The following is a 25,232-nucleotide window of genomic DNA, read 5'->3' on the forward strand; positions in this document are numbered from 1 at the left end:
AAAGCAATTCAGCCTATTTCGTATATGAATTTAACATTGCTAAGTTTAATTATCAATATTCAACTCATCCATGGAAAATTATTCTAATGAGTGCTATTTTCTAAGTTTCGATATATCTACACATTTCAAGATCCCTAGAGTCAAATGCTATAGTTTTTTAGAAAACATCTCGAGAACGAATGATGATATTGACATGGAACCAGTTTACTTTAATGCATAATTATGAAACTAAAGTAAAACTATCTAGCCAAATCAATTACACTAAGAATATCACTAGGGGTAACACCTTCATTCTTATAGATTCCGACGAAACTGATTCAAAATATAAATACAGATGATTGTTGATTAGATTTTAGAAAAAAATACAACTATTCTAACTTTTGCATCACCTTAATTTCTTAATCAGAAACGCACAGATCAGTCTCACTTAAATAGATATTAAATATGTCTCTTGTCTTAAAGAATATTCTATTATTATTACAGTATAACTTTTATATTATATTATTAATGAAGTCAATTTCTGCATTGTTATAAATGCCATTATTTTCTATTTTAAACAATTTAAATAGACGATTTAACTTAAACTAAAATATTTAGTTGTAAATTTACAGCTGAATATTGTTTCATATTCAAGCTAGTTTGACTGGTCAACCATTTTTAGCTTTACGTCAGATAATATGCAGTTTCAACCACAATTTTCTTAATGGAATTTTTTTTTCTGTTGACATAAATACTGTATTTTCATTTAATCTACAACGTTTGGTTTATTTCTTATTTTTTTACTGAAATGTTTAAATCATACTTTCGATCTTTTTATTCAGAACTTTTAAATAAATAAATTATTTACTCAAATTCATTTTATAAATTTGAAAAAATTACACAGATTTCATCTTAATTTGACGAATTCTAAAAGAAATGATCATCAAGTCGTGAAAACATACCAACTATTCAACTCTTACCACTAATTAGAAAAAGAATTCCATAACAAATTAAAAATAAGAAAAATTATACACTGAAAACAAAAAATTTTCATATCAAGTAAATATGTAATTGTTGTAGAATCAAATAAATAATCATTTATGCTCAGTAAATAATTAATCTCATCAAAAACAGCCCCCTCTTTCTGGGCTGTACAAAAATATGCGCCAAACATAAATAACGACAATGATGAAATTACAAAAAGTCCTAAAATCATTAAACGCCAATTATTTAAATCTACAAATCAACAATATTTAAAATGAATTATTTTCTTCGGGTTTTTTTTTGAAAAAAAATTTAGTACGTTTAATGGCACAATAAACATAACAACCAAAAACTTGGCGTGACTGTTATTTATTAATTGGCTTAAACATTTTCAATATTTTCACAATTTCATGCTTTTATAAAATCTTACCAGTCACGCCAAGTTTTTGGTTGTTATGTTTATTGTGCCATTAAACGTACTAAATTTTTTTTAAAAAAAAAACCCGAAGAAAATAATTCATTTTAAATATTGTTGATTTGTAGATTTAAATATTTGGCGTTTAATGATTCTAGGACTTTTTGTAATTTCATCATTGTCGTTATTTATGTTTGGCGCACATTTCTGTACAGCCCAGAAGGAGGGGGCTGTTTTTGATGAGATTTCACCATTTTTTGTACATATCAACTGAAAAGGAATATTAAAAAAAAATTAATCTGTTCAGAAAATATTTTAATTATTTGTATATTCGCGCTCGAGCAAAATTAACTTGTTACCAACTTTATAATCTGTAAGTGAGAGAACTTCATAGCAATTAAAAACTCTGATCATCAACTTGATAAAAAAAACGTATGATTGCTCCATGAATAAACTCTCATTTTACTCCATTTTTGCGCAACGAAATTTTTTCAATTTCGTATATTATGAATGAAGCAATGATAATACTTCATAGTATGCTTAATCGAAAGTCAACGATCGCTTTCCTAGCAAATTCTTAATTTCAGCCTATGTTTATGTTATAATAAGAAAAAAATTTTTAGTTTAAAAATTATAACCTGCAAAAATCATCTTATAATTTGTATAGAGACACGGCAGTGCCTCGTCGTGACGTAAGGGCTAAATGGCGGCGATTTATGCTTGGCGCACGAGACACTACCGTATCTCTTGATTAAAATAAATATTTAATAATCTATTAATGAATTATTTATTTAGCACTAGAGACTATTTATTTGATCTTACAGCAATCATAATATTCTTTGATTACTTATAGTTAAATTTTTCAATGAAAAAATACTATTAGACATATAAATAATAAATTAAATACATTATACGTGTTTATAATGCATTTTACTCTTTAACGAATAATATTTTAATCAAGAGATTAGTTTTAGTGACTTTAAGCTTGTAGCAAGAAGACATTGTCTAAAAACTTTTTAATTGCCTCGAAGCTTTCAAGAAGAATTTATAAGTTTAGTACGATACAAAAGAGGAAAGAAGTCGCTTCAAGAACAAATGTATAAAGTTTAAAATTTTCTGTTATTTGTATTTTATTGAAAGAAAAAAATAAATAAATAAAAAGGAACTGATCAGCATTTGGATAAAATAGTTTTATTTTTGTAATAGTGACATCTTGATTACTAGGTCAATATTTTTTTCATGACTTCTATTCTTTTCAAACTGGAATTCAACCTTGGAACTTGAGCTATGCGCGTGTGGACTCAATAGACAGGGAAATAAAATAAGGGCACACCATCTCAAATTCCAAAGGGAGAAAGGGGAGGATGAATAAAAATACAGCCTCCCTACGATGTAGCAAGGACGTTTGATTTTATATTCTTGTTGAAGGGCACTACTATATGACCATACCATACCGGCTCTTTCTCGTCACACTCGGGAACGCCACACGTAAAATTACAATCCTTTCGAGCTGAAAGGGGCGTTGCTGACCAACGGGGCGAACAATGTGCGGATTTATACCAAACGCAACCCTTATTCTATTCCACACGTTTCACGACACACTACCGACCTACATGTATATATAATGAGAAAGAGGAAACTAGAAAGCGTCATTGAAAGAACAAATTCAGATATATACACTGTATATTCAATTGAATGGCTTTCTGGAAGTTGCGCCTTTACTAGTCGCTAGGGTATCTCTTATACTTTGAAATCGTTCACTCGAAATGTAGTTGGAGCATAGTTCACTCTGAGCTTTCTTTTGTCTGTTCTCTTTTCCTTTCTGCAAGTGCCTTTTTGCACAAGAGTATACTATATATCCCATGGAGTCTTTTCGAGAAATGACTACAGATATTTTAACATTCTATTTTTTTCAATTATTTAAATTATGTCAAATGAAGTCACCAATAGTCAGCAGTTTTATACCAAGTCCACTTTTTATGTCCCATTGTGCATTCTTATTCTTATTATTCAGTCCGGATATATTTGGGGATCTCAGCACAATGGAAAAAATAGTTCAACAAGAATCATTATGAGATGACGGAGTAATAGCTAATATTTTTAATTCATTGTGTTTCTGATGTTGGTGAAGGAAAGGAAAGATTTTATGGATATTTTTTTTTTGTAATATTTATAACTTCCTCATGAAGGAGTTGAAAAAAAGAAAAAACATTGACTTGCCTCATTAAAAAAATATTTTTAGAAAATTTTTCTTTTCTACTTTCTATTGAAATACTTTTTTTGTCTTTAATAGTTTTTAACAACAATGAACTATATTTTAATTATTTTCATTTATTATGAATACGAAGAATAAGTTAGCATGTTGAAGATAGCTTTTTGGATAAGAATGATATAATTTGGTAAAATAAAGAAGATAAAGATGAATGTATGAATACCATTAGTTAAGAATATGTAACATTCTTAACTAATGGTATTCCTTTAGCTGTTTGTTGGAGAATATGCCAAAGAATACTTTTTTCTGTACTTGTGTGTTTAAGCAGACTACCTTGTTAAAGGTAAGCTGATTATTCTCATATGTCTGAGTGAACTTCAGTTTACGTTTTAAAGCTTGAAAAGTCAAACAAATAGAAAAAAAATGTTTTCGTTACTGATGCAATTTTTTAATAAAAATTGCAACCATATTATTAAAAAAAAATTTTTTTTTTTCTAATTAAACAAAGAAATATTAATAATGTCATCAGAGAAATGCTTACTTAATTGGAAGTATTTACAGTATAAAACACTCAGTGTCTTATCATTGCACTTTTATATGTAATGGGTCAATTATAAATTACGGAAACTAGTGGTCATCTATTGGCAAACAACTGTATTACTTACATTAAGTTGGGAATCATTGCACACTCTAGATAAAATGTTATCCATTCAAAATTTAGAATAAAATGTTACTTTTATAAAATAATTTTTCAAAAATTTTGAAAGAAGTAAGTTATTATATAAGAGTTTAAGAATTTTTTCGATTGAAATATTTTCTTGGCAAAAATGAAAGTAAAAAATTGGCAAGACTCTTAAAAGACTTTTAACATTTTTTTAAAGAAAAATCACGAGCTGAATGGTCTATATCTCTAAAGATTAAACTGTCTCAATAATTTAAACAATATTCACCAATATCAGTTATCAGCAGCAATTTAATTTGATAAAAATAAAAAATGCTGATTGTAAAATACATCAACAACTACTATCCTCACATTCTGAAATTAGAACAGTAGAGAAACAATTTATCTAAAATGTAATTTTTTAGAATTGGAATATTTGCATTGAAATAAAAAAATTCGACTGCTGAAAAGTCACAACTTGTTTAATTTTCCATCCCATTATTGAGATCATACTATAAAATATTCTTGTCCTCTATCGTCGCAATATTCATAAAATTAAATGATTTTGAGAGCTTCATCATAATACTTCTGACAAGAATTTTATGAAAATTCTGCAAAGCTGATTCAACTCATCGGAAATGAAAAACCTCGTAGACGTTAATCGAGCGTTTCGTGATCGTTTAATATACTATCTCGTAATACTCTAGTAAGTTATATCTAGATTTTGATCTAAGGAACAGAGGCAAGCGAGTTGATTCGCCGTTTAGAGACGTAGTCGTTTGAAATCACCCTTTGGAACGTTCAAGTTATGAAGTTTGTGAACGACTGATAAAAACTAAATCATGCTTACGTTGCTCGTCGTTAAAGATGAAAAGGAGAAATCTGATTCGTTAAAGTGTGAATCGATAAACGATTTTATTTAAGCATATTCCTTATACTCTTTTTCATCAAAGGCATAAATAAAAAAGTTCTCACTGACGATGAGAAAGAGAAGCGATGAACGAGAGTTGAATATTTACGAAGTTGGATTCTTACATGGTGGAATTGACAATTTCTTTGCAGGATCCTCTAGTCAACTGACTTGCTAGGATATGGATACGAGAGTCAGTTGTTAGGAAAGAATATCGGAAAACGATCTGCAGTATGTTGTGTAGGTTTCACTAGTGTGTTCTTTCTTCTTTTCTTCATTCTACTTGACTAGTGTTGATCGTTTTTGTGCACAGCTTTAAATGTGAAAAAGGACAAATCAAAAGACTAAGGACTGGTCCTTTCAACGTAGATAGCGATAGAATTCTGTCACCCCGTTCTTTCCTTGAATAACCAACCAGCTGACACTGAAAACTTCGTCCATTATCGTCGTCACTGGCAATGTTGCGCCCAGTCAACTTGGAAAATGGAGTGAAATATCGGGTAACGATCCACGGGACTTCTTTTCCTTCATTGAAAATTCCATGAAGGGCTTGACTGCGGGAGACAGAAGGGGCGTGGGTGGCTGACAGGCCACCATCAGCGAGTCAGTTAGTGAAAACACCTGATAAATTTACTCTTCCTTTGAGGTTTTTGTGAAAATCGCCGAGGTAGCGAAAACTTTTCTGAAGAGATGACTTTTTACCGATTTTCATGGATATAAGAGGGAGGAAATACGCAAAAGAGAGACGATATATATTCAATGGCTGTTATACTCGTTCCAACCCCTACGATTTTTTTTTATTATTCTTCTATGATAGTCAAACTACTCGTTTCTGTTCGAAAACCTCGTGGTTTAACTCCTCTTCCATTTAAATCGAGATTATTTACTTTTTTCTTGTATGCAAAATTTTTGCTTCATTGATTTGAGACTGTTGATCGCACTGAACTGATTGTTGTCATTCGGACTTAACGTATCAAGGCCAAGGAATCCACAATACCTGAAACGATAATGAAAATTAATCAAACTCGAAGTTACTAATAAGATTAACCACACTTTTACTGCAAAATTAGAGGTGCGAAAAATAAGATTCTCAATATAGAATGGCCCCAAGACCTCTAACTTATAATAAAATAAGAATTAAAACTACAATTTATAAAATAATCTTGAGAATGTTCCTCTCACTATTGCATCTATTAGCTTACAGTTTTACCCAAATTATTCACATAGTTCAATCATAATTCAATTAGATTACTAATGTTTTATCAATTTCCAAGACCTGGAGAAAAAATTGATTTGTATTCTTTTTACTCAAATTTCCTTTCCAAAAAGCTCTAAGATATCATTTAATTTACAAATAATATGATTGAATTGAAGAATATTATCTAATAGAGAAGTTACACATGTTTTTTATGATCACCCTGACTTAAATAGTTAATGATTTCACGTAAGTAAGATAGAATATTCTTGATAGAGTTGAAGTATTTGTTATCTTTTATGATCTTTTTTTTCATTTCAGTTTTTATTCTGAATTTATAAAAATAATTTATAATGCATTATAAATAAAACTCTTACTTAAATAAAAGCTTTGATTATTATTTTAAGCAGAATAAAATTTTTTCATTCACTGAATTTAACGAAATTAAATGTTTTTTTTTATTGAAATAAATGTAAATCTAAAAGGCTCTAAAATAAGAATAAAATATAAATTGAATGTTATAATTTTAAATGCAAAGCATGAATTCTTGAATGGTTTTAAACTAATAAAATTATATTTTTAATTACACAAATGAGTTTAATTTTTCTTTTGATCTATAAGTAATAAAACATATTTTCTTTATATAAAACTTGAATTGCAATTTTTATCAGTTAATCTTTATTTTTTTGGTCCTTGTAGGAGGTTATTGTATTAATAATAGTAAGTTAATAAAACAATTAATATTATCAGATTAGATAGTTTGAATAAATAATTTAATGATAAGATCAAATACTGCTACTAACTTGTGTTAATAAACTTTTATAGCTTATTATTGAATTATTTTAAGTGGGATTCATTTTGTTCATATACTTCCTTGTTTAATTCTTATTTAAGTCATGTGAGAGCTATAAATTAATAAAGTACGGGTTGATGATAAATTTCACAGTAATGTAAGTAAAAAAAATAATTATGTACACTTTCTTAATGAAATTTAATTTTTATTAAGTTATCATACGGTTGTTAACTCCATGACCTTCTTAACATTGAAATAAGTGAGACTTTTTAATTATTACAAATGAAAAATAATTACCTAGAGATAAGCTGAAAAACAGATCTGCTTTTTTTAATCGGCTATTCGCAAATTGTCCATACATCTTGAAATGAGTTTTGATCTTTCCCTCTCTCTCTTTCTTTCCTTCTTGCTCTATCAATCTTCTGGCTAGCTCGTGAAAAGAGCAGTGTTGGCATTTCTTTCTTACTGTTGCGAAACATTTTTATGTCATATAATATTTATGTTTAACAGCGACCAATTTTCAACTTCTTATTGTAAGTAATTCTTTTTTTTTTTTTTAGTGATGCATCAATGCATAACTCATTCATGAAAAGAACAATTAATACATCAAACTTAAAATTGGATAGTATTTTCTTAGTTGATTAATTTCTTATTGTTGAACTAAACGAGAATGCTAATGAATCAATGTAATTAAAGTAATTCGCAAATCTACTTTTAAAAATTTTATTCAGTTAAATGTTACAATTAGATGTATTAATCACTAGTATTTACATTAAAAATCAAATGAGATTCACAGTCCCGCTGTTGTAAAAATTCTTAATTCATTCAATTCAGTATCGAATTATGTAATTTTTCCTTAATCTTCGTTAATCTAAAGTTCCAATAAAAATTGACTTACCATTTTAACCAAGGTTCCATTAGTCCAATGAAAGAAACTTAATCTTGATTAGCTTTCTTTTAATTACTCATTCACTTGCAAACTAATCCTTTTTTTATTTTATAAGTAAATGTTATAGATGGAATCAATAACATTCAGTGTCTAAACAATATTACTAATGATACTTCGAGCGATATCGATTCTAAAAATAAAGTGGTCCAATGATAGGAACCTTTTCGAAAGCAAAAAAAAAAATGAAAGAATCAAAGGTAAAAAAGCCGGTTACTTGTTTCCAATGCTTGGTGATGCAGCCAGCTGATTCGGAAAAGTTCGTGTTGGTTCGCCAAGAGCCCGGCGATTGTGAATGTGTGGCTGGTTAATAAAATCGCGAAGGGTCGAGAAGCGAAGGAGAAGGAAAGCAAGCATACGGTATAGCGACAGTACGCGACTGCGCTATAGTGACAGCCAAGTCCCAGCTGACTGGCCGGTCCTCGGTTAAATTCGCGATCCTTCGTGCGGGTTCGGACTTTTGTTCGTGCACCAAAGTACCGGCGAGCAAAACCTCACTGTCAGTTGACGCTGTAACATCGAAGAGATATAACGGTGCTACTCTTGCGGACGACCATCGTGCACCGAGTCAGAGACCGAAAGAAGTGGAAATAGCAAGAGTGAAAGACCAACGCGGTGGAAGCAGATGATGTAACGACGTGAAACATAAGATAAAAGAAGGAAAGAAGATAAGACATTATGAATAATAAATCCAAGTTTGTTAACATAAAACAAAGAAGAAACCGAGTCACAACGACAACGATCAACATCTATTTTTTTTTGTAAAATAAAACACTATTTTGACGCGAAAAATTATTTGCTCCGGTTTCATGGAACAAAGAAGAGAGGAAACACGGCTACACGAAGGCAGAACGAGGTCAGATAGTAGTCACACCGGTGGAGATAATTTTTTCGTCGCGTAAAAATAATTTTTTGTGATAATATTATCGTGATAAAACAAAAAGAACAATTGTCGGGGAAGCAGTGAATTTTGAGAGTAAATATTCAATGAAAGAGTAGGACACTGTTCAGTTTTGCAAGTTAGCGGCATAGGTTAGCGGTTCAGTGGAAACTGTGATATAGTCGCGGCAGGCCATAACACTTAATGACCTGTATAATGTTTTGACGGTTCCTCATTTATTCATTTGCCTTGTTTCAATGATTTATATTGTAGTTTTTTATATTGGTGACACTCTAGAATTTGTAAGTGCAGGAACAATTTATTAATTATTCGCAATAAAACTTTGATTAAAACTGGAGGAACATTTGGCTGGACATTCTCCGCAATCGGAGAGAATCTTCCTCAAGAAAATCGGCGGGAAACGGTGAGTTTTTTACACATACGAATATGCATATTTAATTCTATACTCAAGTGCCATTTTTATATGCTAATTTTTATTGCCACCCTCATTACGAATATATTCATCCTTATTAAATCTCCTTGATATTTTAAATTCAATTAAAATGTGTGAAATAAGTGAATGAAGTGATTTTTTGAACTTAAAATTCTACACAACCATGAGCGCACAAAAAATGAAAAATTCAGTACACTGGTAAAGTTGTTGATTAATTTTACTATCATATTCATAAGCTAATATTCTGATACATGAGATTATCATCGAAGTTATTATCAGTTGCCATTGAATAATTTGTAATTGACAATGTGATTTTTATTAGTGAACTAAAGAAATTTGTGTTAAAAAGTTTCATTCTGTTTTGGAGTTAAAATTGTTTGGTTTTGTTTGATATTGATATTGAACGTTGATTCACTATGATAATTTCATTACAGAATATATACATCATACTAATTTTAAAAGGGCGGCTTGTTTGAAATATTCTCTAAAAATGTGACTGAATGAAATAATTGTATTAAGTTTGAGTGTCACTCCAATCCGTTTTGAAAGGATTATACGAAAAGTCAAATGACAAAGTTTTTTTTTCCATCATAACTAAATTCTCTTGTTGTGAAAAACTTTTTTCGAACCAGTCAATACCAGTAAGTTTTCAAGAAAAAAATGAAAATAAAAACAGTGAAGAATGTTGGAAAAAATATATTAATTTACTGTTGAGTGTAAAGTCAGTTAAAAAAATATCCATACCAAATTATTGACATGTATTTTGTCGTGCAAAATGTTATTTTATTGTTTGAAGCATTTTTTTTCTGAAGAAATTCATTTCATAGTTCTGAATATTACTCTATTTCTACGTAAAGCATTCGAAATTCAATTGTACAAAAAAAAATTTATTGAAACTTTTCAACCAATAATTTATAAGAATTGTCAGTTGATGATGTGTGTCAAATAATTTCTCGGAATTAATTAGTATTTATAACAGTATTAGGTGTATTTTTTCTTCAAAATTAATTGATTATAATGAATCAATTAACAACATGATATTGTAAATTCATTTGTATGTATAAGCTGTCTCATTATCTTTCTTTATAATATTCGTCTGTGATACTTACATTAACTTTTATTGTCGAATTATCTAAAGTATAGATTTATGTTGATAAATTATTCACAATTGAGTGAGAACATGAAAATAAACACACAGTAGCAGTTCATGAATATTGATTCTTTCTAACGATCGAGCAAATGAATTGCGTGACTCTCGCACGTTATACTCATCGAGATCACTTAGCGTGCATCTTTATGTTCAATATCTCTCCTCCTTGTCTTCTACATTTCTTCCGACACTTTCATTATTCAAGATGACCCATTGTCCAAATTTATGCGGATACCAGTTATCTTTGCTCTCACATTTTGTGTCGAAACAAACTAACCGTAAGATTTCTCGTATAAATTTACTTAACTCTCTCTTCAAACTCTTTACACCAAAGTCAAAATTATTTAATAAAATAAAAAAAAAACAAATAACAAAGAATTTTTTAGAATTCATTTTTTTTCAAAGAAAATAACAGACTCCAATACAATAACTTTTTTCTGTGTAACAGTTTAAAAATAGCTGTAAAACATTCACAATTTATTTTTAAAAAATATGCGTCCTATGTTGGGTTAAAAATTATTCTTCAATAATGACCAAAATAACATAATTTTTTCCCCAGAAATTATGACTCGTGTTTTTTTACTAAGTATCAGTATAAGATACAATAGCTCTTCTGCTTTAAGAGAAAATGCATTTAAAATAATAGAATATATCATCGTGAAGTAAATATTTATTTACTTTCAAATTATATTATCTTTTTCAATAAGAACATTTTTTATATATATTACCTCGAGAGTCAGCTTTTATAAATATAATTGAATAAGAAACTACACATTGGAAGTTCCAGTTGAATAAGTATATAGTCAACTTTTTAAAGAAAATAACTCGAATTTTAACTATCTCTACACCATTTATTTACATAAAATGATACTTTTTTTAAAATTCAAACAATAATGCTTTAGCAACTGCAATTGGAATGAAATAATTATTCCACGAAATGATGTTGAAAAATTTCAACTACAAATACTCATTTACATACTTCTCCTTCATTCCATGCTTGAAACTTTAGGCATAGCATGTACTTAAAATCCGGATGAGCAGAGGTAATGGCCAAGTTTACGCGAGTTGTCGCTCGTACGTTTAGACTGGCTTCCGTCTTGATGTTCTCGCGACACGCTTTTGCGATAGTCTTGACTCTTCTCTTTCTCCATTCCTTCGATGTTAGGTCGATCGGGTTGTACACACGTTGCTGCAACAGAAGCGCAGCGAGATGGTCGATATCATACAAGAGGCATAACACAGCGTGCACGCGCTTGGCGATAACTCACCACGCATTGTTAACAGCCGCGGCGATGGCCTGTACATTGTTGGAATTCTCCCGTTCCGGAACGTTTAGTAGGATAGCCAGGAAATCCTGGAGAAACGTGGGGAATCCATGATGATTATTCACCGTGCGAGAGTTATACTCTTGAATATCCATATTTCTATATAGATACGTATGGATAATATATGTATCCACTGGGAATGTAGAATTACATTGAAATTTAATTTATTCACTGAATTATTCCAGACTCTCAAGCAATCGTAAATATGTTTATTTTTCAAAATTTCTTTTTATCAAAAATGCAATATAATTGAAATTTTTAACGCTTAAAGTATACAAGATGAAAAAAAAATAACTACAGATATTGCTATTTTAATGAGTGTTTATTGCTAGAACCAGATTATAAACCCACTAAGAAGTTAAAACAACCCTTCCCGTATAAAAAAATTTCGTTTCTCGATGTTTCCCTCGTGGGACTATGGGGAATCTTTGGGGAACAAAATTTTTTTTTTTTTGAAAATTTTTCTTTTCTACTCTAAACTTTATTTAAACATTATCTTCTTGCAAAAACAATATACATAATGAAATTAATGGAATTTTTCTGCATATTAATTCAATTAATTTCTTGACATTGACAATTAGATAGCTTAGTAATTACGTGAACCATCCTAATGTATATCTTTTTATTTACACAGTATTTTCCTAAAATTTAAAGTGCTTGCGTTGTTTGTTGTTAGCAGTAATGTTTTAATTTCATAATTGATTGTAAAATTCTTGATTAATAAAAAATTAAAGAAAGAGAAAAAATGATTGTATTGACTCCAAAATTATTCACACACAATTTATAAATAATCTCAGAAAACTCGCACTAAAATTTTAGAGCTTTACCATCCCCGGAATATAATTGTAGCTATTTATTGTTATTATGTGATAACTGAAGTATGATTCATACATGTTTTATATTACGTCGTTTTAATTAAGAAACTAATGAGTCATAAAAAAATGCCAATTAATATTTTGCCAGTGTTGTAATTATATTTGAGTAAAAATGTAAATTGCACATAATTATTTAAAATTACTTTTAAATTTCAGTACTTGGTGCAGAAAGAAAAAAATTCAATAGGAATTCAATCATAAAATGTATTTGAAGTAAAATAAAAAGAAATTTACATTTGCATTTCAACTTAAATTACCAGCTACTATAATTTTTGATGTAAACGTTATCAACGGTAATTACTAATTTTTATACAACTTTGGTGAAGGCTAATTTAAATATTTGACCCTGTACCACAGATGAAAGCAATAAAAAATGTAGTGTCCTTATGTACATGAGAATATTTTTAACTGGCAATTAAGGGTATGTTCGACAATATTTAAACCACTCATATTAGCCCATATAAACTCATTAAAAAAATTTATTTGCGCAAAGTAAATAATAATGATAATCATAATAATATTTTTCGGTACCTGAACATTATTCATAAATTTGATGAAACTTGATACAAAAGTACTGAGTTTCGTTTGCTTACATTTATCTACGACGAAATGTACTATTTACAAAAGAGATCTTCTATTGAGATAGTGAAATAGTAGGTCAAATATTTGAACTTTTAATTAAAACGTACGTTATTTGAAGTAATTTCTCACAGCCCGTCACCAAGGAATTTTACTTGCGTTGGGTTATAAAGTGAATAAGATCCCAGTGAAACTTCTTGATTACACTGAGTAATAATGAAATTCTCTGGAAGTCTGTTCAATCTTTTCATTTACTCGAAACCCTACATCGCTACATATATTTTTTCAATTTTTTCACGTAATTTTTTTTTTTTTTTTGAAAGTAACATCTCGGGGAAAGAAAAACGTGGAATTGTGTGAAGGAGTAAAAAGCGGAAGTCCAACCGCAACTGGAAAAGCGACAGAACTCGTTTGCCTACTTTGCATTTTATTGCAGCCGTATATTCTAACTTCCTGTCTTCTCTTCATCCCAATCCCCTTCACTCTTGTCCCTAACTTTTACCATCCGCACCAAAGATAATTGAGTGAAATTCACAGATTAGTATACAATAAAGAACAAAGAAAAAATAAATTTCAAGTCGTAGACAGCAATATTTATTTCCGTACGTATCTCACGCAGGAAATTGACTGTTCGTCATTCTTATTTTCGAAGAAATAAACGCAAAATTATCTCAGAATTTCAGTTAATTTTTCACAAAATAGCGTACGTCTTCAGCTTAGGGAGAAAAATGTTCAAATAAATTTGCTTTATTTTGGCAACCGACAGCTTTACATATACACGTTGTAAATAAATCATATTTCAAATTCCGATGATCATTATTTTTCTTTGGAAAAAGCAAATATCAACAGAACATGACAATTACATTTCAATTTTATAATAATCAGTTATTTAACTTTAGAAAACTGAAGATGGTCATTGATTGACATAATTTCTGTCCAGTAGAAAATTATAAAGCTACTTTTTATGTTTGAATATATATAAAACTAATTTTTAAAATACTTCATTATGATTGGATAGACGTGTTATCAATTATATCATGAGAGAGTCCCAAGAAAAGTTTATTCCATTAGATGGTAAAAAAATCTTTAATTAATGATGAGCAATGAATTAAGAACACTTGGAAATCACTTTTCTTGAATTAAGGGTAATGATGATGAATATCTTGTCCGAACCACTGTTTCTGTTACTCTTCTTCGAATAGAAATAACATGTTTTAGTGGCATATTAATTGATAGACTTTTGAAAAATGAAAATATCTTCAAGAGAAAACTAAACTTGTTGATGAAATTTAAAAATTAGCTTTGCTAGATTCTCTTTTTTATGAAATATTGAAGTTGAGTTTCAAATGTGACTTTTTTGCTTCAACAATTAATAACCTCATTATGTAAATTAATTTTATATAATATTCTATATTTATTATTATTCTTAAGATAAAAATAAAAATGTGTATTTCAAATTTTCGATTGCAAAATTAGAGTAAAAATCATTAATTGATATGTACTAATTGATTTAAAACAAAAGAAAGGATTTCTAAAACTTCAACTTGAACCAGTTATGTCGTAGGTGCTCTTACCAGTTAAGCTATCATCTGCTATTGCATATCTTTTAAACCCCTGATACCAAAAGTGATATGTGTTGGAACCTTTAGTTGTCTGTCTGTGACATCGTAGTTCATAAACAGATGTTAGAAACGATCTCGATGGAATTTTGTGAGTTTCCAAGCTGGTTTATATAGTCAAGATTATTATTAATTGTGTTTGACGAAAATTCGTTCAGTCATTTTTGTCCAGTCAATATAGAAGACTTTGCTCCATTTGTGGTTATATTTTTTCTGTAGGTTATAGCAGATATTTTGACGTTGGAAAATTACCCATTGTACAAAAACTGTGCCTAAAAATGGAACAAAGCCTTCTCTACTGACTAGACTTTTTCAAAAATTATTAGCTCCTTTTCTATTATTATAGGGATCTCATCTATGCAATGAATATTTATCTATGTCTTAGTGAATTCTTCTAATTTGAATTAAATATTTTCTGCTAATTACATGAAGAATAATTAAAAAGTTGCATTGACAATCATATAGTAGTAGTAAATCGTTTATTTTAATTGTATGTCGAGAGTTTTTCAGTGTTTTACAATACTTCCTCGATGCATGTTTATTTTCCTCCCTGTCCTTATGGTAGAATCCCTATTGCGCACTCTCTCTAAATCCCCCTCGCCCTCTACAAGCTCACTGTTCCTTACCTACTCGATATACTATTGCACACACTGTCTATCGGGTTGCGTCTGCAGCCGACTTACGCCCTAACCGTTGTATCGCATTTGCACGATGACACAGGGAAACTGCAGAAAACTTGTGTCGATATAACTGGCCCCTTCGGAGAGGCCTCCCGCTCACAGTGACATTTACAATCATATATTAATTTCTTATTCGACATTCTATAGTTGAGTAGTATCACGAAAAAGACGTCAAAGACCAGATGGTAAATTAATAAATCATAATTTATCAACTTTTTCAAATGAAATTTAAGTATATTTTTTAAGTATGAAAGATTTAAGTAATTCCATAGTTGCATAAATAATTTAATTTTTTTATCAACTACATGATTCTACAATCAGTTCAGTGAATTCATTTACTGATTTGACTGCACACTTTTTTATTCTAAATTTATCACAAATAACTATAGGTTCATAGATGAAATATAAAACAATAAATTGTATTTCATCTCCTGTATTTCTCCGAAAAATCATATAGGACGCAGTCGAAACGGATTTCCATTTCCCTCTGTTTTTTTATCATTCGTTGGCAGTCGAGCGCACTATGCTCTCGCTTGCGTCGTTTTGTTTATTGTATTAGCGGATGTGCACAGTGAGATTCACCGTATTGCAATACCTATCGTAAAATCTTTACTTTTTATAAATGTATGTTTGATATTCTTCATTACATAATTCTTTTCTTAGTGTGGGTTCACTGTAAATTTTGATTTTTAGAAGTGTGTTATTTTAATGCTCTAAAAGTGTCTAAACATGACGTCATCCATTTGATTAAAATGTTAGTCTCTTTTTACCCTGCTACATTTGTCTCAATGCATTTAAAGTAGAGTCATTAAGATAACATACTTAGATTGACTGTACATATACTCTTGAAACTATTCTCAAAGAAACCTCAAATACGATTTGATTAAATAATTGGAGTATTCTTTAAATATTGTCAATTAAATTAGAGTTTTATATCAATCTCTTGTATATTCAAAATTTTTTTTTCAATGAAATACAATTTCAATAGCAATTGATATCTCTTTTCTATCAATACCATTTTACTTTTTATTAGAGAAAAAATATCAATGCCATTAAATATTAATACAAGTAGTATCTATTTTTCTGGAGAGTCCTCTGTTACAAACGGTATTGAATATCATTGCATTATCTGAAGAATGCATTTCTCATATAACATGAAATTGTATAATGTCTTTATCCGACATGGTATTTTTCAATAGCTGATTTGAACATGAAAGCATGACAGATAATTTAGCTAAAACAGAAATAATGCTGGAATAAAATATAAATACAATAAAATACTGCAAAATATGATAACTAATAAAGCGTACTCAATAAAAAAAATGTTTTTCATCTAAAAATAAGTTTTAAATGTTTTTTGTCATTTGATATTTAAAACAGGAAAATTTAATATTCAAAATTCAGGATAAAAAAAATTACCATCAAAAACAAATACTCTGATGGCAATAGCATGTATACAATAGATATAGCTACTCATGCCAATGACAACTACTTGTGTCATGCATAAAGTTTTCACCTGGCTAATTTAATTTTCTAGCTTCATTACACTGTATCCTGATTTCACCCATTGTCTATTATCGCTTTATATCAGCCATTAGCATCTGTCAGAGTTTTTTTTTATAACACTGAGGTAATTATTTTACGAGATGGCTGGTGACAATAATCGGGTTGGCAACGAGACAACGAATGTCAATAGTCTGGTACTGGTGTGGGAGTCATCCTGTGAAGAAGAGTAAGAACTATGAAGATCCTCTTTTCTTCCACTTCATGCAATCCAATCTCTCTTGCAACTCAAATGCGTGCTTCGCGACTACATTCCACGTCAGAGAATCGCAAACTCGATAACTATGCTATTCGGTTCTTCCCTTGTCTCAGTGTATATAAGCTCTCTGAAACAATTTCATTACTTATTCCTCTCCAGCGAGTTTCCTTCCCGGAACAATTCGATAAAGTTGGTTAAGCTTAAGAAATTAAAGTGATAATTTAATTGTTAGGCTTAAGAAATATTTTTGAATTTTACCCGAGTAAAAATGATTAGTTTTTGGAAGCGCTTAAAGGAGACCCAATTCGAGCCCAAATGATTTTCCAGGCCCACAACGCGCCCAAATCAAGCCTAAAACTATTTTGCAGGCCTAAAACACGCTTAATTGAAGCCCAAAAATATTTTAAAAATCTAGAAAAGAAAAAAAAAATTGTCATAAAAATTTATCATCAAATTAACTTTGGTGCTACAAATTTACATTTGTAATAATTTATTGTCATCATTGTCGAATATGATCTTAGAAAATGGGCTTGAATCGGGCCTTTATTGGGCTCTTTTTTCATTTTGGGCTTCTTTATTTTAACTCGAGTAATTTATCATTTTTTCATTTTTTCTTGACTACATAATTATTTTTTATTTAACTTATTTAATACTTTTCTCCTACATGTCATGTAAATTTAATAGATAGCTTTTATTCATTTCAATCATTCCAATAAACGTTTCTCATTTTAGTATATTAAATTAATAAATAAATAGAAAACATTACATATTTTCGTTAAATAATTAATTACTCTTCATTTCCTTCATTACCTGTTCTTCTGTTGATTTTATTCAAACTTTGTAGACTTTAATTTCCAGCTATTTCATTAAGAAGCTCCTTCAAAAGAAAACTTAAGTGAAGAGTGAACGGGTGATGTCTAAAAATATCGTTTGATAGAGAGATTGAAGTAAAAGTAAGAAAAAGAAGTTGATGAATAAAGAATAATAAAGATGAGGGTGAATTATGATAAGGAAATGTATTATATCTAAGTTTCTGCTTGAGTAGGCAAGCTATTGAGCTCGCGAGCGTGATCTTACAAAGGAAAAAGGGATCGGCTAACGGCTAGCCAGCTGTTCGCGACTTATGTCACTGGTGCACGGTTACATCGGAAAAAAGGCCACAGTGATTCTCAATATCGTTTTAATTCCTTGAAATATATATTTAAATTAACTCAATTTTCTTCAAGTGATCTGACTGTAATTAATGTTATTTTGTGAATTAATTTTCACTATTTATTATACCGAAAAAAATATTTATACCCACTACCAAAAATAGGCAAGAAAATTGATATTTTTTAGTATAATTATGAATTACAAAAGTTTAATGAATCATAAAATTTGCATCAATTTAAGGATGTATGATACTTTGATAAATTCCATTTTTAAAGCTTGAATTTGATATAATAAGTTAAATAATACTTTATTGATTTCTATTAAACAAATATACTGTTTCTGACATTAAACTACGTGTTATTTATACCGGAAGTATGTAAAATTCGAAGCAAATTACAAAATCTGCTATACTTCATCTATTTTTATGGTAAAAAATATGCTTCTAGCAAATTTGAACGTTTTTTTATTTATTTATGCAAAAAATAAGTGTTAGTGGGTTTATTTTTCTAAATTTTGATAAAAACTTGGGCAAAATGGAGTAATGGATGGTCCGACATGTTGAATGCAATGCTGACAGTAGTCATATGGAAACTTTTATTTATAATAAATAATTATAAATCAGTAAAATTTAAATTATTACTAATTAATCTTTAGTCAAAATTTAAAAAAAGAATTTAGGTACACATAATTTAAAAAAAAAACCTATTTACAATTTTTTTAGATATATTGTGGCATTTGACTAGACATACATCCTTAAAATTGAAAAATTCGAGTTTTTTATTTTTCTCCATTTGAATTTTAATAATTAATTATTAGTCATTTACTCATCAATCATTATTTAGAACCCAGTACTCAAAAGTATTTTGTCAATAGAAAATTTTTTATTATTTGCTTAAAAATGAAACTGTATTAAAAAATATTTCTGAGTATAGTGAAGAACAGTGTGAATTCGATCATTTGAGCACATTAGAATGTTGTATATTTCTCAAAAATACTCAATAGATTCTTTCGACAATTTTCATACATTTGTATATCCTTTCGAAAGTCTTCTTCAGTAAAAATTTAATTACAACGGACTCAGTGAAAAAAAATATTGTTGCAAGAACAATCCAAAGTATAGCTGAAGTAGATTGATATGACAGCAAACCTTATGTCTATTCGTATGATCTGGGTAGCTATTATAACTATTTATTGGCAGCCGCCACAACTATCTTAATCGTATGATCAAGTGTAGTATTGTTATAGTGGCAATATTATGTTTAAGGTTGTATGATTAATCAAAGGGGTACAGTATTGTCCCGAGGATTATAAATTTTTGTCAGTGTAGCCGTATGATAATATTAAAGTAGCTGAAGAGTAGCTCTGAATTGTTACTAAATATTTCAATAACACTACGGTATATCATTGGAAAATATGATTAGGTCTATTCACGACTATATTTTACTGCTATTCGAATGAGAGCCTCAAAGAGAATCTTCTTGTTTGTTTTTAATTGTTTCTGTATTTTGTTGGCAAATTCTTATAAACAATTTATATTCTAGTTCCTTTAATATCAAAAAATTAATGATTTGGTAAAAATTAGTTAATATAAAATTTTTTTTAAATATTCAAGTTGTAAAAACTGGTCATTAATTCATGTCTACCTTTTTTAAAAAAATGTTTTATATTAATGAATGTCAGGTTAGTTAAAAAAAGTGTGTGTCCAATGAATTATGAGTTGCGATTATTTGAAGTTCATTGATCTCAAATAATCCGTAATGATTATTCAAGTCAATAGCAGTTTCGTTAAAATCGTTTTCTCCTTCCGCTACCTGTTCACATACTTTCTTGCATTACAAGCAAGAATTTTTTTTCGTCTAGTAAGCGATTTCTTTTATCGACTTGTTTCAATTATGGCAACTGAAAAAGGCTTTCAAATAAATCTTATGATTATTTTTTTGCCTCAAAAATTAAAGGATATGATATTGTGATGTTGTATGATCAAAGAGACAAGCTGTCTTTTGTGTCCAATCCTTTCTCTTTTATATATTCTGTATAATTCAACCTTTGCACTATTTCTCATTTACTTTTCTGGGACATGCTTTCTCAGTTGGCGTCTTGATATCCAATGGCGCCAGCCGATTCTCGTCGAATTGATATAATAATTACCAAGCGTCTCAACTTCGGACAAATGAAATCGCTAGACTTCAGAATGAGAATGAGAGAAACTTTTAAACTTGACTCATTTATTGCTAGTATGAATTCAACTCATTGCAAGATATTTATACTTAGAGAATATTCATATATTCATGCATATTTGAAATAGACTTATGAAAAATGTAGCTACATCAATAATTGTAAACTAACTATTTTATTAATTACCACTTAAAGATAGAAAATATATAAAATATGATGAATGATAATTTTGTGTTAAATTAATGAACATGTTATTGAATTTTAATTTGAAATATGCAACAATTATGGTAATATATGTTGTCGGTATTAACAATGAATAAAAATAACGTTAACTAAGTCTAATTTATTATTGGAAATATAAATTCACTGTTATTATATCTTTATGATAAAAATTTATGACATATTAAATATTTCAATATATCTTTATTATCTTTTTTTTAATAAAATTAAGTAAGTTTTGATGCAATAAATGCAGTTCCTCACATACCTGACAGTTAAATCTGAATCAACTATTGTTTTCCAACTCTTGGGGTTGGTAGGCCATAAAAATTCACTTGGTAATAAGTAAAATGTTAATTTATTAATAAAATTACTCCATTGTATTTTAGCTAACATAAGCTCTTCTTAATCTTCAATAAAAGCAAGGCATAAAATTAATTTTTTTTTATAAATAATTCAAATAGTTGATTATCATCTTTGTTCCAAATAATTGGAGCATTCACTTCGGTTTCATTGTTCTCATTGTTAAAAGCAGTTTTTCTACAAAATGATTGAAATGGATGCCAATACTTAGAGATTCGGATTCTTTTATAATAATCAAGCTACAATTTAGAGTTTTTCCGTTCTTGCATTTAGGTTTTTTAATCTTCGATTATTTATTTAGTATATCAAAAAACTTAATTTTCATGAAAATCTGGTGTATTTATAGAGAAATAAAAAACTAAAAACTCGATGAAAACCAAGAGTAATAATAGACTACATAATCATTGAATAAATAATCAATAAAAATAGATTACATTATCAGTAATTTAACAATGAAATCTCTCTTTATACCATTTAAACTCTCTAATTAAACATTTTATCAAATGCTAAGTGAAAAAGTAGTTGTTCACGGTTATGAAGGTGAATAACTGCATTTACTTCACACTATGCACAGTCTTTGTTGTTCTATTCATGCTTTATAGATCCTTAACATTTGGGGACGCTATTGACTAGCATAATTTGCATTACAACGCGTGGATTCATGGTAATAACTCGACCGTCGTAACCCGACGTCAGTTACGTCAATTACATTCTTCCTATAAGCTCCCCGCTCTTTCTTCAAAGATTTTCATGTAGGATGCCGTTGAATTTTGCATACGTCAGCAAGAGAATGACGAGGAATAGATAACGCGACCCTTGACAACCTCAACCAAGTTATTTTCGTTATGCTAACAGTCAAGTCTGTCATCGTAATCCGGTATAACAAGAATTCTATCAAAAAAGGGGTATGTCATCACAAAAGATGATACCCAGATCATGTACCAAATTAAAAGCAAACTCGTGGCATTAATGAGTCAATCTAAAAATATAAATAGATAAAAGAAACTATTTGACTTTTTTTGGAAGACCAAAGTTGATAAAAGTGAGCTAAAAGTATGGTTTAGTCATTTTGAAAAATAAAAAAAAATCAGTCAAGTGGGACAGCCATTATTTGTTGTTTGATTGGTTCGCCTACCTCAATTTAGTACATTACATATTAAATGAATCTCAGTTGTAGGATGTATAGTTATCTTGATTATATTAAGTTAAATTTTTATTAAAACGATGAAATAATTTTGAATGAGTTATAACTATGAGTTTTTGATAACTTATAGCTATAATGTTCTTGGATTTTTAATTTCTGACAAAACCATTTTTAATTTTTGAAATTTACCTGTTAGTTTTCTGTTTTTGATAAATTAATGAAAATGAATAGGCTAATTGACGAACATCATCCAGAATATAAAAGGATTGTTAAAATTACAAAGAAAAAAAATTCTTGTAAAATTAAGTTTATTGAAAAAATGTTTTTTTATAGTAATCATAAATTCAATTGAAATTTTAGCAAAGCTATCTACATAGTATTTGAAAATCCTTGATAGAAACAAAAATTAGTTCATTCTCAACCCAATATGGAACCAATCTTGGTTTGTACAACCAAAGTCTCTATTCAATGTTAGGTTACGATGGACCAACTATTGCTGCTATCAAATATAGTAATACTTTCTGCTCACAATTTATTTTTTTATCCATCCATATAGGGTATTCCAAAATTGGTGGTATCATCCAGTCATTTTTCACTAGACTGACATTGGTTGCCATGCACACAGATGGTCCAGTTGAGGGAAATAACTGAATGATAATCCAGGAATGTTCTATATGAGCTTTTATAGAGTTCACTAAATCAGCACTTATTAAACATTGGTTCCATTATTAAACTTCAATTTCATCAATCTTCTCAAACTTTAAATTTGTATTGAAAATAACACTTTATCATCTTTCATACTCGGCTCATTAATTCTCATTATATTTATTAATATTACTCATTAAAAACGTTTTCGATTAGTAAACAATAGAGTTCTTTATTCCAAACGATGTAAAATGGTGAGTTGTAATGATTTTCTTAATAATGTCCAGCTGTGAGTGTCAATAGTACATCCATAAGCTTGATAAACTTAGCTTATCAGTGGAGACATTTATATGACTTTCACTGATTGTTAGTCTACAATCCCAGATGAAACATAAGCAATACACGTTATCAAGCTTATGCCAACAGGAAGTTAATAGATTTGTCTAATAGTTGCTTTATCATCACGCCATGTAATCACGAAACAAAGAAAACCACAAGGAAGATGTAGGTAGTCGATAGATAGTACTGCATTTGTGTTTAATGTCACCAATTTGCTCTATCTCGAGATAATATTTTATACATATCTATTAATTGGAAATTCAGTAATTACGAGACCAATTTTATATGCAACATTCACGCAAGTGTAGCTGAGAACAAAAGAGAATTGATGAATGTAATATTGCTCAATTTATTGCTAATTCTAGGGAATGGGTTGGATCCACAAATAAAATTTGAAATAATGTTTAATTAGTGTTGTTATCATGGAAAACTACAAGTTTATTAACTATTTGTGCTCTTCAAAACCAAATAAAGGTATTTGTTGTAATATAAATGTACGAAATGTGTGAATGAGTATAAATAATAAATAGTCAAAAACTTGAATGAGAAAAGTTACAATGAAATGTTTTATTTACCGTTGCTATAATTGTGCACCTTAAAAAGCACGAGACAAGTTTACAATGAGTTTCTCTCAATAGTAATGTTATTATTGTCTTAATCCTTCTGGTGCAATGTTACCCAAGATCTTCAGGAACATTACGACTCTATGGTGAATCAGTAGTTTTAACGAACTGTGGCAGGTGCCGAGTTTCGTTGAGACACATCCCTTGGTGAACTTAATCCGTGACTTAGACAAGTCGATTGCAAGACAATCTCTGGAGGGTTATGAACTCCAATGGGAAAATGTCACATCTATATTTTCGTTTCTGCAGAAAAATGAATTTTCCTCAGTTTTATTTTTCAAACAACTTTACTTTCAACTTTTTTGTTTTGAAAATTAAACAAAAAAAAATGATTTTTACTTCTTATTTCTTTGTTGAAAAATGCAACGATCTATTTTCTTGAAAATAAGATTACAGTGTAAATGAATTTATAGAGACAAATGGATGTTCCGTAATTTTTCTCAAGGTGAAGATGAGAGAAGAGAAGTATTGTAAGAGAGATTGCTCTCTCGATCAAGACAAATCACCCGCAGTAACTCGACCGCAGATCACTTAGAAAGTAAAAGAGATTTTGCTTAATAATATAACCTCTGGAATTCTAGACTTGAGATGTGTGAAAAAGGAAAAAAAATTGAAGAGGGAAAAATAAAGAATATGGAACAAATAGAAAAAATAAAAATGCTGAAGAAAAGGAGAATGGCAAACGGGGAGGCCAAAAGAGAATTTAAAAGAAAAAAAAATTCTAGCTGTTAGTTAAATCCTTTGGGAGATTTCTATATGATAAAATCTTCCTTTTTCTTTCCTATTTTTTAATTTTGCCAACATTTTCTTAGTGCAAATTCACGTTTCTATTGAAAACTTTACCTTTCATTGAAATCAGTTAGTATTAAAATTATATATTTATGTATATATAAAGATATTTATTTCAACTTATAATAACTTATATTATCATTAAAAGCATTATTTTATACGATCATAAATTCAACAGTCTATTTTGATAGCATTGAAGTATTACTTCTATTAGTGCTATAATATTTTTCTTTGGAATTAATGTCTAATGTAAATATAAAAAGTTTAATTATACGTTCAGTCTTAATGATGCTAATGTACAGAAAATTAATCGCCATTAATAACCAATCATTTCATGATAAGTAATTTCTCTTATTCTACTAGA

At 29.2% G+C, this 25,232-nt stretch overlaps 1 protein-coding gene and 1 long non-coding RNA gene across 6 annotated transcripts in view; one reads left to right on the forward strand and one right to left on the reverse strand.

Moving 5' to 3' along the window:
• The window catches only part of LOC118067098 (growth factor receptor-bound protein 14-like), a 395,959-nt gene that overhangs the window by 301,951 nt on the left and 68,776 nt on the right, over window positions 1-25,232 (forward strand). The window lies entirely within an intron of this gene.
• Window positions 5,933-8,450, reverse strand: LOC118067101 (uncharacterized). Its single transcript, XR_004690318.1, has 4 exons — window positions 8,313-8,450; window positions 8,048-8,228; window positions 7,447-7,614; window positions 5,933-6,158 (listed from the first exon to the last, which is right to left on the reverse strand). It is a non-coding gene; the product is annotated as an uncharacterized lncRNA (long non-coding RNA).

Source organism: Chelonus insularis, unplaced genomic scaffold (assembly GCF_013357705.1).
Source record: "Chelonus insularis isolate UGA/USDA-ARS -01 unplaced genomic scaffold, ASM1335770v1 contig_35_pilon, whole genome shotgun sequence".
In the NCBI taxonomy this organism is placed as follows: Eukaryota; Metazoa; Arthropoda; class Insecta; order Hymenoptera; family Braconidae; genus Chelonus; species Chelonus insularis.